The following is a 13,061-nucleotide window of genomic DNA, read 5'->3' on the forward strand; positions in this document are numbered from 1 at the left end:
GCCTTGCCACCAACATTCGTTCAAAGATTTTACAGTCAGTACTGAGCATAGCCAACGGTCGGAACTCATGGGTACTGACGCTCCCTGCCGAGTTTGGTATTGCCATTCCCTCCTGAAATGCCAGGGCGTAGTCACTCATTCTATTCGGATCAACAACATGGGTAACTTAAAAGTAGATATCCTCGGAGTAGTGAAGCAACTTAAATTACTTAATAAAATCAATTCTTCTGGGCCGGCTGTATACCAATTAGGTTCCTTTCAAAGTACGCTGATGCAGTAGTTCCATACTTAATAATCATATACAACCGCTCACTCGACGAAAGATCCGTACCCAAAGACTGGAAAGTTGCACAGGTCACACCAATATTCATGAAAGGCAATAGGAGTAATCCACTAAATTACAGGCCCATATCATTAATGTCGACATACAGCAGGATTTTGGAACAAATATTGTGTCGCAGTATTATGAATTACCTCGAAGAGAACGGTCTATTGACATACAGCCAACAAGTATTTAGGAAACGTCGTTCTTGTGATACACTGCTAGCTCTTTACTCACACGAAGCACTCAGTGTTATCGACAAGGGATTTCAAACTGATTCTTTATTTCTAGATTTCCAGGAGACTTTTGACACCGTACCTCACAATCGGCTCGTAATCAAATTACGTGCTTATGTAATATCGCCTCAGTTATACGACTGGATTCGTTATTTCCTGTCATAGAGGTCGCAGTTCGAAGTAATTGATGGAAAGTCATCGAGTAAAACAGAAGTAATTTTAGTCGTTCCCAAAGTAGTGTTATAGGCTCTCTGCTGTTCCTTATCTATATAAACGATTCAGAAGACAATCTGTACAGCTGTATTAGGCTGTTGCAGACGATACTGTCGTTCATCGTCTAGTACAGTCAACACTATATCGGAACAAATTGCAAAATGATTTAGAAAAGATATACGTATGCTGCGAAAATTGGCACTTGACCCTAATAATATAAAGTGTGAGGACATCTACATGAGTGCTGAAAGGAAGCTGTTAAAATTCGGTTACACGATAAATGAATCAAATCCAAAGGCTCTAAATTAAACTAAATATCTAGAAATTAAGACTACGAACAACTTAAACTGGAAAGAACACGTGGAAACTGTTGTGTGGAAAGCAAACCAAAGGCCACGTTTTTTTTTTTTTTCCACATATTCCTTTCCTCTCCGATTCTGCGTAGAACCTCCTCATTCCTTACCTTATCAGTCCACCTAATTTTCAACATTCGTCTATAGCACCACATCTCAAATGCTTCGATTCTCTTCTGTTCCGGTTTTCCCACAGTACATGTTTCACTACCATACAATGCTGTACTCCAGACGTACATCCTCACAAATTTCTTCCTCAAATTAAGGCCGGTATTTGATATTAGTAGACTTCTCTTGGCCAGAAATGCCTTTTTTGCCATAGCGAGTCTGCTTTTGATGTCCTCCTTGCTCCGTCCCTCATTGGTTATTTTACTGCCTAAGTAGCAGAATTCCTTAACTTCATTGACTTCGTGACCATCAATCCTGATGTTAAGTTTCTCGCTGTTCTCATTGGTTATTTTGCTGCCTAGGTAGCAGAATTCCTTAACTTCATTGACTTCGTGACCATCAATCCTGATGTTAAGTTTCTCGCTGTTCTCATTTCTACTACTTCTCATTACCTTCGTCTTTCTCCGATTTACTCTCAAACCATACTGTGTACTCATTCGACTGTTCATTCCGTTCAGCAGATCATTTAATTCTCCACTTTCACTCAGGATAGCAATGTCATCAGCGAATCGTATCATTGATATCCTTTCACCTTGTATTATGATTCCACTCCTGAACCTTTCTTTTATTTCCATCATTGCTTCCTCGATGTACAGATTGAAGAGTAGGGGCGAAAGGCTACAGCCTTGTCTTACACCCTTCTTAATACGAGCACTTCGTTCTTGATCGTCCACTCTTATTATTCCCTCTTGGTTGTTGTACATATTGTATATGACCCGTCTGTCCCTATAGCTTACCCCTACTTTTTTCAGAATCTCGAACAGCTTGCACCATTTTATATTGTCGAACGCTTTTTCCAGGTCGACAAATCCTATGAAAGTGTCTTGATTTTTCTTTAGCCTTGCTTCCATTATTAGCCGTAACGTAAAATTGCCTCTCTCGTCCCTTTACTTTTCCTAAAGCCAAACTGATCGTCACCTAGCGCATTCTCAATTTTCTTTTCCATTCTTCTGTATATTATTCTTGTAAGCAGCTTCGATGCATGAGCTGTTAAGCTTATTGTGCGATAATTCTCGCACTTGTCAGCTCTTGCCGTCGTCGGAATTGTGTGGATGATGCATTTCCGAAAGTCAGAAGGTATATCGCCAGACTCATATATTCTACACACCAACGTGAATAGTCGTTTTGTTGCCACTTCCCCCAATGATTTTAGAAATTCCGATGGAATGTTATCTATCCCTTCTGCCTTATTTGACCGTAAGTCCTCCAAAGCTCTTTTAAATTCCGATTCTAATACTGGATCCCCTATCTCTTCTAAATTGACTCCTGTTTCTTCTTCTATCACATCAGACAAATCTTCACCCTCGTAGAGGCTTTCAATGTATTCTTTCCACCTATCTGCTCTCTCCTCTGCATTTAACAGTGGAATTCCCGTTGCACTCTTAATGTTACCACCGTTGCTTTTAATGTCACCAAAGGTTGTTTTGACTTTCCTGTATGCTGAGTCTGTCCTTCCGACAATCATATCTTTTTCGATGTCTTCACATTTTTCATGCAGCCATTTCGTCGTAGCTTCTCTGCACTTCCTACTTATTTCATTCCTCAGCGACTTGTATTTCTGTATTCCTGGCATAAAACTTCGAAGATGCAACAGATCTATTGAAGAGAATGCCTATACTAAGCTTGTTCGTCCGCTTTGGAGTACTGCTGCATGGTGTGGGAGCGATTAACTCAGTATACCTAGAAAGTTCAAAGAAGGGCAGCACATTTTATATAATCGAGAAATAGTGGAGATATTGTCACGGACAAGATACAGGATTTGGGGTGGAAATCATTGATACACTTTCACTTTGCGATGGGATCTTCTCACGAAATTGCAATCACCAACTTTGTCGTCCGATTGGAAAATATTTCGTTGACGCCAATCTACAAAGAGAGAATCGATTAACGTAATAAAATAAGGGAAATCAGAACTCGTACGGAAAGGTGTATGTGTATTCCGCTCGGGATGGAATAATAGAAAATTATTGTGAAAGTGGTTCGATGAAATCTTTGCTAGGCAATTAAGATTGATTTGCAGAGTATATATATATATATATATATATATATATATATATATATATATATATATATATATATATATACAACTGCATCGAGTTCTGAATTGGATACTCTGCAAATCAATATATATATACACTCCTGGAAATTGAAATAAGAACACCGTGAATTCATTGTCCCAGAAAGGTGAAACTTTATTGACACATTCCTGGGGTCAGATACATCACATGATCACACTGACAGAACCACAGGCACATGAACACAGGCAACAGAGCATGCACAATGTCGGCACTGGCGCCTCAGTTGGACCAGCGTTCGTGCTGGACGTGCAGACCACGTGAGACGACGCTTCATCCAGTCCCAAACATGCTCAATGGGGGACAGATCCGGAGATCTTGGTGGCCAGGGTAGTTGACTTACACCTTCTAGAGCACGTTGGGTGGCACGGGATACATGCGGACGTGCATTGTCCTGTTGGAACAGCAAGTTCCCTTGCCGGTCTAGGAATGGTAGAACGATGGGTTCGATGACGGTTTGGATGTACCGTGCACTATTCAGTGTCCCCTCGACGATCACCAGTGGTGTACGGCCAGTGTAGGAGATCGCTCCTCACACCATGATGCCGGGTGTTGGCCCTGTGTGCCTCGGTCGTATGCAGTCCTGATTGTGGCGCTCACCTGCACGGCGCCAAACACGCATACGGCCATCATTGGCACCAAGGCAGAAGCGACTCTCATCGCTGAAGACGACACGTCTCCATTCGTCCCTCCATTCACGCCTGTCGCGACACCACTGGAGGCGGGCTGCACGATGTTGGGGCGTGAGCGGAAGACGGCCTAACGGTGTGCGGGACCGTAGCCCAGCTTCATGGAGACGGTTGCGAATGGTCCTCGCCGATACCCCAGGAGCAACAGTGTCCCTAATTTGCTGGGAAGTGGCGGTGCGGTCCCCTACGGCACTGCGTAGGATCCTACGGTCTTGGCGTGCATCCGTGCGTCGCTGCGGTCCGGTCCCACGTCGACGGGCACGTGCACCTTCCGCCGACCACTGGCGACAACATCGATGTACTGTGGAGACCTCACGCCCCACGTGTTGAGCAATTCGGCGGTACGTCCACCCGGACTCCCGCATGCCCAATACACGCCCTCGCTCAAAGTCCGTCAACTGCACATACGGTTCACGTCCACGCTGTCGCGGCGTGCTACCAGTGTTAAAGACTGCGATGGAGCTCCGTATGCCACGGCAAACTGGCTGACACTGACGGCGGCGGTGCACAAATGCTGCGCAGCTAGCGCCATTCGACGGCCAACACCGCGGTTCCTGGTGTGTCCGCTGTGCCGTGCGTGTGATCATTGCTCGTACAGCCCTCTCGCAGTGTCCGGAGCAAGTATGGTGGGTCTGACACACCGGTGTCAATGTGTTCTTTTTTCCATTTCCAGGAGTGTATATATATATATATATAATATATTTTCCGAGCGAGGTGGAGCAGTGGTAGCACACTGGACTCGCATTCGGGAGGACGACGGTTCAATCCCGCGTCCGGCCATCCTGATTTAGGTTTTCCGTGATTTCCCTAAATCGCTCCAGGCAAATGCTGGGATGGTTCCTTTGAAAGGGCACGGGCGACTTCCTTCCCCATCCTTCCCTAATCCGATGAGACCGATGACCTCGCTGTTTGGTCTCTTCCCCCAAACAATCCTATATATATACACTCCTGGAAATGGAAAAAAGAACACATTGACACCGGTGTGTCAGACCCACCATACTTGCTCCGGACACTGCGAGAGGGCTGTACAAGCAATGATCACACGCACGGCACAGCGGACACACCAGGAACCGCGGTGTTGGCCGTCGAATGGCGCTAGCTGCGCAGCATTTGTGCACCGCCGCCGTCAGTGTCAGCCAGTTTGCCGTGGCATACGGAGCTCCATCGCAGTCTTTAACACTGGTAGCATGCCGCGACAGCGTGGACGTGAACCGTATGTGCAGTTGACGGACTTTGAGCGAGGGCGTATAGTGGGCATGCGGGAGGCCGGGTGGACGTACCGCCGAATTGCTCAACACGTGGGGCGTGAGGTCTCCACAGTATATCGATGTTGTCGCCAGTGGTCAGCGGAATGTGCACGTGCCCGTCGACCTGGGACCGGACCGCAGCGACGCACGGATGCACGCCAAGACCGTAGGATCCTACGCAGTGCCGTAGGGGACCGCACCGCCACTTCCCAGCAAATTAGGGACACTGTTGCTCCTGGGGTATCGGCGAGGACCATTCGCAACCGTCTCCATGAAGCTGGGCTACGGTCCCGCACACCGTTAGGCCGTCTTCCGCTCACGCCCCAACATCGTGCAGCCCGCCTCCAGTGGTGTCGCGACAGGCGTGAATGGAGGGACGAATGGAGACGTGTCGTCTTCAGCTATGAGAGTCGCTTCTGCCTTGGTGCCAACGATGGTCGTATGCGTGTTTGGCGCCGTGCAGGTGAGCGCCACAATCAGGACTGCATACGACCGAGGCACACAGGGCCAACACCCGGCATCATGGTGTGGGGAGCGATCTCCTACACTGGCCGTACACCACTGGTGATCGTCGAGGGGACACTGAATAGTGCACAGTACATCCAAACCGTCATCGAACTCATCGTTCTACCATTCCTAAACCGGCAAGGAAACTTGCTGTTCCAACAGGACAATGCACGTCCGCATGTATCCCGTGCCACCCAACGTGCTCTAGAAGGTGTAAGTCAACTACCCTGGCCAGCAAGATCTCGGGATCTGTCCCCCATTGAGCATGTTTGGGACTGGATGAAGCGTCGTCTCACGCGGTCTGCACGTCCAGCACGAACGCTGGTCCAACTGAGGCGCCAGGTGGAAATGGCATGGCAAGCCGTTCCACAGGACTACATCCAGCATCTCTACGATCGTCTCCATGGGAGAATAGCAGCCTGCATTGCTGCGAAAGGTGGATATACACTGTACTAGTGCCGACATTGTGCATGCTCTGTTTCCTGTGTCTATTTGCCTGTGGTTGTGTCAGTGTGATCATGTGATGTATCTGACCCCAGGAATGTGTCAATAAAGTTTCCCCTTCCTGGGACAATGAATTCACGGTGTTCTTATTTCAATTTCCAGGAGTGTATATATATATATATATATATATATATATATATATATATATATATATATATCAACACCCACTGGGACATCATGAGATTCGAGTGTCTACCCATTTGGCCTAGGGGATCTTCTTTCCGACGAACGGGAGGCCGTAATGCTCCACAAACCTAGCAGCAATCATCCGTGGGCCGATCATCCGTGTCATAAAGTACTGTATCAACGACAGGCGATTAAACACATCTTCCCTGGAGACATGAGGAATTGAAATACGTTCTCCATCGTCGTTGTCCAAGCACCTAGCACGGTTCGAAAGTCCCTCCACTCGATGTCTTGTGACCGTTAAACCGCACGCCTGAATACAATGGACTTCTTCTTTAAGCTCGGGCGACGCAGCCCTGAAGTACAGGTCACGAGGCAACACTTAGTAATATTCAATTGCTTCTGTGAGACATCCTGATTTTTCCTTGACGTAATTTATGAAAGCCCTTTGTATCGACGGTTTTGCACATTATAGCCACCATGAAAGAATCGTAAGATGCACCAGGAGACAGCTAGTGCTTGTCTTCCACATTTTTGCTACCCATAATCGACATTCAGAATCCACTAATAAGGGTGAATTAAATTTCCACGAACTACGGCTCCGCCAGAGCTCCTCTCATGGAAGGGTTGACCTGCATAAATACACAAGGTGACCCATGAAGCTGCGGGCCAATGTTCAGCGGCCAGCATGTGATCTCCTAGTCCGTAAGAAACATAAATACGATCCAGACAGCTCACTGAGTGGCTAGTAAAAATCTTGTAGCTCTCAAGCTACTCATGGACTTTTTCCGATGTGTCCATTAGTGTCGTGTTTCGGTAGTCCGTGCACAGTGCATGGCAAAGTTAAAAATCGGGGTTTCATCCTTCGACGTGAGAACACAATTAAAATCCCCTCCTATCAAGATGTGATCATCATATCTGCTACGGGATAGGGGCGCAAGCTTTTCCGAGTGGAACTGCGTACGTGTCCATCGATTGTCAGATCCAGAGAGTGCATAGGTATTAACAGTATGAATGCCGTTCACGGTTATCGCCAAACTGTGCGCCAAAGATAGATAAACGAGTCGACATAAAAGTTTTGTGGGTATGGTACCGCGTCATAATGCAAAAACTACTGCTGCTGTAGAAAAACCAACGTTTCGGCCACGGCTGCAGCGGCCTTCTTCTGGGTCTAATGGTGCGTTCTAGCTATGCAGTGTCCTTTATATTTTGTTGTTACTGTTCAGTGCGCATGCCATTACGTCATAATTTTAAAAATGTAGTTATTTTCATTGGTCAGTTAAGGAAGAAGGAGAGGGAACTTTATTTTAATAGGTTATTGCGGTGGAGGGAGAACGTAACCTCTGTTGTCTATTGGCTCTTGTGTTTTATGCCATGATTGGTGGTCACTGTCGAATGAGAAGTTGGCTGCTGTTTACCAACTGCTGGACGTCGGCCGCGCGGCGGCAGTTACTCGCCGGTAGTGCTCGTGCCTCGTGTTGACAGTGCGGTCTGTTGGGCTCCGATTGCTGGCAGCCAAGATGGGGCAAGCCTGAGTCCATCCTCCCTATACATGTTATTAGGGTGTTTAAGTATTTCGATGGCCTCTCTGATTTTGCGTTTCGTCATAACTAGCTACTTAGCCAACACAGAGGCTTCGCTAAATTTATTTCTTTTCCGCAGTCTTGCTGATGTTCTGCCACTGCGGATTTGTTGTGTTGCCATAGACGAATATAGCGCTCGAGGTCACACACCGGAATCCCAGACCGGACCAAGATCGCCATGTCTGGACTCGGCGCTGGGTTCTTGTTACAGCCACGCACGTCGGCGAGGACAGCATTGTAGATTTCCTGCAACAGCAGGATATCCACGTCCGTGGCGTAGATCATGTACCGGGAAACTTTCAGCATCGGAAGCAGCTGTACGCTATTAATGTTCGCTGTTCCCATCTTAGTTCTTCGTCGTCGTCATGCTCGTGTCATGTCATTATAAAATGTACAGACTATAGTCCACTATTCATACTCAAAGGGGGCGTCCTTCCATTGTTTGGTGTGTGTCCTGCAAGTGAGTCATCATCAACTCCGATACCTCTTCTACTTGTTGCGCCCTGTCACATTGGTTATCAATTCCAGAAACACCCACTTCTGCATTTCGATATGATTGCCCGGACGCTGTCACTAGTGCAGTGTCGGGTCTATCGTTGTCTATGAAGAGGGACGGTCTGAAAGAATATCCGGTCAGCATCCGAAGGCATCCATTTCGACGTCCTCTAAAGGAACATGTTCCACGTCCGATGTCCCTTCGGCTCGAAGATCTCCTACGTCTCCTAGGCTACGGGAGGACGTGTCGTCTGGACTACGGCGGCACTTCTTGCGAAGCTTCGGCGACCTTCGTTTTCGCACCCTGCCCTCTGCCTCACGTTATTCACCAGGCGCTCGTCGACCCATTGCTGCTGCCATCTTCCCGACGCCGCGTGCTACTTGTCAGTCCCTCTCTCGTCTGCCGAGAATGGGGTATAGGGGTGTCCACCTCTTCAGCTCCCTACTCCACTAACTCGGTCCGCTCTTGCGTCAACACGTCCGTGTCACACCTCCTGTAGACAAATACGTCGTCGTCAGTTGTGTGGAAATTTCTCGGTGTGGCGCTTATCCACGTGGCAGTTGCATGATGCGGCACTGTACGCATTCAGAGCGGATATGTCCTTCTCCAACACAGTCAGTAAGAAACACAAATCCGATCCAGTCTGCACGCCGAGTGGCTAGTAAAATATCTTGTAGCTCTCACACTGTCATGGATTGTTTTCGATGTGTCCATTAGTGTCGTGTCGTGTTTCGGCAGTCCGTGCGACGCGCATAGCAATTTCGGGGTTTCATCCTTCGACGTGAGAGCAGAATCAAAATCTCCTCCTATGAAAATGTGATCATATCTGCCACAGAATAGGGGTGCAAGCTCCTCCGAGTGGAGATGCTCACGCTGGCCGCTGTAAGTCACAATAGCTCGTCCTCCTCCAATATATATGAAGCGATCTGTTTGATAAGGACGATTTGCACTTGTCGGACGCCGTTCAGCACTGGATAGGTTGGTTGGTTGGTTTGGGAGATTAAAGGGACCAGACTGCTAGCACTGGATAGGTACTAAAACTCGCCCAGAGTCCAGACGTATGACTGGGTACCGTCCCATACCGTCGCAGCGATTCAATAACCATCGTTTCTGGTACGTCCAACTGCAGTTCAGGAATCCGAATGACCCTCACTCCGAAGCCTGAAGGAACCCTGATATATCGCTGATATGACCATCATGCAGCTGACGATGACGTACATGTCACGGCAATAGTTTTTTCACATGCCATTTTATGGATCATCTTGACGTACATTGCGTTGGTTACAGTGGATAGGTGTATCCCAATGAGGTCTGTAGCAGATAAACGAATCTCATCCGTCAAAAAACGCTGGATTTCATAATTATTGATATTCTTTTTCAAAAGTAAATTGAATCGTAATCATTCTGAAATTGGGTACTATATCGATCTATTCGGACAACACGCCCTAGTATCAGCGGCGTAAACGTTTCATGTACCACGAGCGCTCGTAGCCGGGACAATAGGTTCGAACCGCATTGCCTAATGCCGACTTTGATTTACTATCGTGTCGTTCCAAATCGTTTTGCTCAAAATTTCCTCATTCTCTACGCGAAAATCCTTAACGAGCGTTTTACCTTTTCCTATAGCACACTCAGGCGAAATAAACTAGAAACTTGGAAGGGGCATTTACCTGCTTCTGTTCACATTCTTTGAACCAAATCGACGAGCCTCTTACCCCGCCCTCCTGTTGTTGGATTTACATTTTCATCTTTAGCTAACTCCTTAAATGTCTCTTTCTCCTGTAAGATCTGTTGGGAAATGGCATCTTTTGAAGAATATCTACAGAACACACTTTGATACATAGAGAACGTATTAATCTTATTTGTTCAGGGCTTGTTTGAGCCTTTTAGGCCATCCTCAATTGTTGTTGGGGTTCTGCAATAGAAAACTATACCTCACATATTGAAATGTTAGCGCCAGTTCATTTTGGTTCATAACAGCTGTCCAAAAAGACATTTAACATTGCGAGAAATAAAATAAAACGAAAAAAGCTGATAATAGCAGAAATCGAGCACGGGTCAAGAAATTACCAATTACTGCACCTAACCACCCACCCACAGAGCATTTACTGCCAGCAATCCTCGAAAGCCCCTCATACTCAAGGTTACATCCAGTTCCAAATTTAGTGACATACTGCGTGAAAAAACACAGCACTCATAGTGCCAGAAGGAGGATGGCGTCATATCAGAGCATGCGCAGTTGGAAACAGTAGCTGCGTCCCATCTCTAAGTTGACTGTAGCGCCACTGACCATCATTTCAGCACTCTACAATGGTTTCTAGTTATCTCGGAGAGAGCGCTGCATCCGCTTTATTTGCATCCTAGCATGCGTTCGAGTAGAAATGGCGCATTGTTACTACGCTTCTTAGAGAAGTAGAGTGATTTTAGTGGAATTTATGTCTCACATTCAAACAGAAATAGACAGTTTTAGTGCGAAATTTACATTGTGCTGTAGCAAACTAGCCGGCCGCCATTGGCATACAAAATTTAAAGACAGTGTAAAATTTATTCCATACAAAAAAAAAAAAAAAAAAAAAAAAAAATGGAAACTCACACGAATTCTTGACAAGTGTCACACTTAAGCACCAAACTCATTGCCAATGGATATCCAATGTGTTGGTAGTTGAAGTGTGGAATGTAACTGATCAGCCACAAAACCGTGACCACCTAATAGCAGGAATCTCCACCTCTGGCATGGACAACAGCGACGACGCATCGTGCCCTGTAATCAACGAGGCCTTGCCAAGTCGCTCGCAGGCACTACATCTTCACCCACGAGTCACCTACTTGCCGTAAATTCCGGGGAGGGAGCGATGAGCTCAGATGCCACTTTCAATCACACGCCAGATGTGTTCGATCGGGGGATCAGATCAGGCGAACTGGGGGGCCAACACATCAATGGATCACACGCCAGATGTGTTCGATCGGGGGATCAGATCAGGCGAACTGGGGGCCAACACATCAATGGATCACACGCCAGATGTGTTCGATCGGGGGATCAGATCAGGCGAACTGGGGGCCAACACATCAATGGATCACACGCCAGATGTGTTCGATCGGGGGATCGGATCTGGCGTACTGGGGGCCAACACATCAATGGGAACTCGCCACTGTGTTCCTCGCACCACCCCATCACACTCCTGGCCTTGTGACATGGGGAATCATCTTGTTGAAAAATGCTACTGTTGATAGTCATGAAGCGGTGTACGTGCGCCGCAGCCAGTGTACGATACTCCTTGGCCGTGATGGTGCCTTGTTCGAGCTCCACTGGACCCGTAGATGCCCATGTGAATGTTTCCACAGCATAATGGAGCCGCCGCCGCTTCTGTAGATCCTGCAGCATACATGTCGGGGAGCTGTTCCCCTGCAGGACGACGGAGCGTGCCCTCCCATCGGCACGATGAAGAAGGTATCGGGTTTCATCAGAGCATACGATGCTTTGCCACTGTGACTGCGTCCAGTGCCCATGGTCACGTTCCCACTTCAGTCGCAGTTGCCGGTGTGCTGGTGCTAACATTAGCACCTGCATTAGGTCGTCGACTGCGGAGGCCCATCGTCAGGAGTGTTCGGTGCACTGTGGGTCCAGACACACTTGTCCTCTGCGCATCACTAAAGTCTGATGTTAGTTCCGCTACAGTTCGGCGCCTCTCCTATTTGACCTGTCTGCCCAGGCTGCGACGTGAGACATCTTGTACCGAGGGGTGGCCGCCCAGCCGCACAACGTCTGGGAGTCGCTCGTTTGATCCGCCTCGTGTTGAAGGCACTCACCACAGCACCTCTTGAACACCCGACATGTAGTCCAGTTTCCGATACGCTCGTGCCGAGCCTTCTGGCTATCACAATCAGGCCTCGGTCAAACTGCGACAGATCGCGGGCCTTCCCCAGTCTATACACGGAAAGCACGCTCACTGATAATACATGCACCGTTCGTGCGTCTGACTAGCACTGGTTCCTAGCCGAGTGACGCTGCTGTCGCCTGAACGTGGTACATCGACAGTAGGTCTGTAGTCTTAATGTTGCAGCTCATTTGCGTGGTCAGTCAGACGTCTGCGAGAACGTAACACATTAATAAGTTTATTTACAATATGTACACTTAACAACAGAAATGTACACTACTGGCCATTAAAATTGCTGCACCACGAAGATGACGTGCTACAAATGCGAAATTTAACCGACAGGAAGAAGATGCTGTGATGTGCAAATGATTAGCTTTTCAGAGCGCTCACACAAGGTTGACGCCGGTGGCGACACCTACGACCTGCTGACATGAGGAAAGTTTCCTACCGATTTCTCATACACAAACAGCAGTTGACGGGCGTTGCCTGGTGAAACGTTGTTGTGATGCCGCGTGTAAGGAGGAAAAATGCGTACCATCACGTTTCCGACTTTGTTAAAGGTCGGATTGTAGCCTATCGCGATTGCGGTTTAACGTATCGCGGCATTGCTGCTTGCGTTGGTCGGGATCCAGTGACTCTTAGCAGAATATGGAACCCGTGGGTTCAG

Source organism: Schistocerca piceifrons, chromosome 7, assembly GCF_021461385.2.
Source record: "Schistocerca piceifrons isolate TAMUIC-IGC-003096 chromosome 7, iqSchPice1.1, whole genome shotgun sequence".
Taxonomy (NCBI): Eukaryota; Metazoa; Arthropoda; class Insecta; order Orthoptera; family Acrididae; genus Schistocerca; species Schistocerca piceifrons.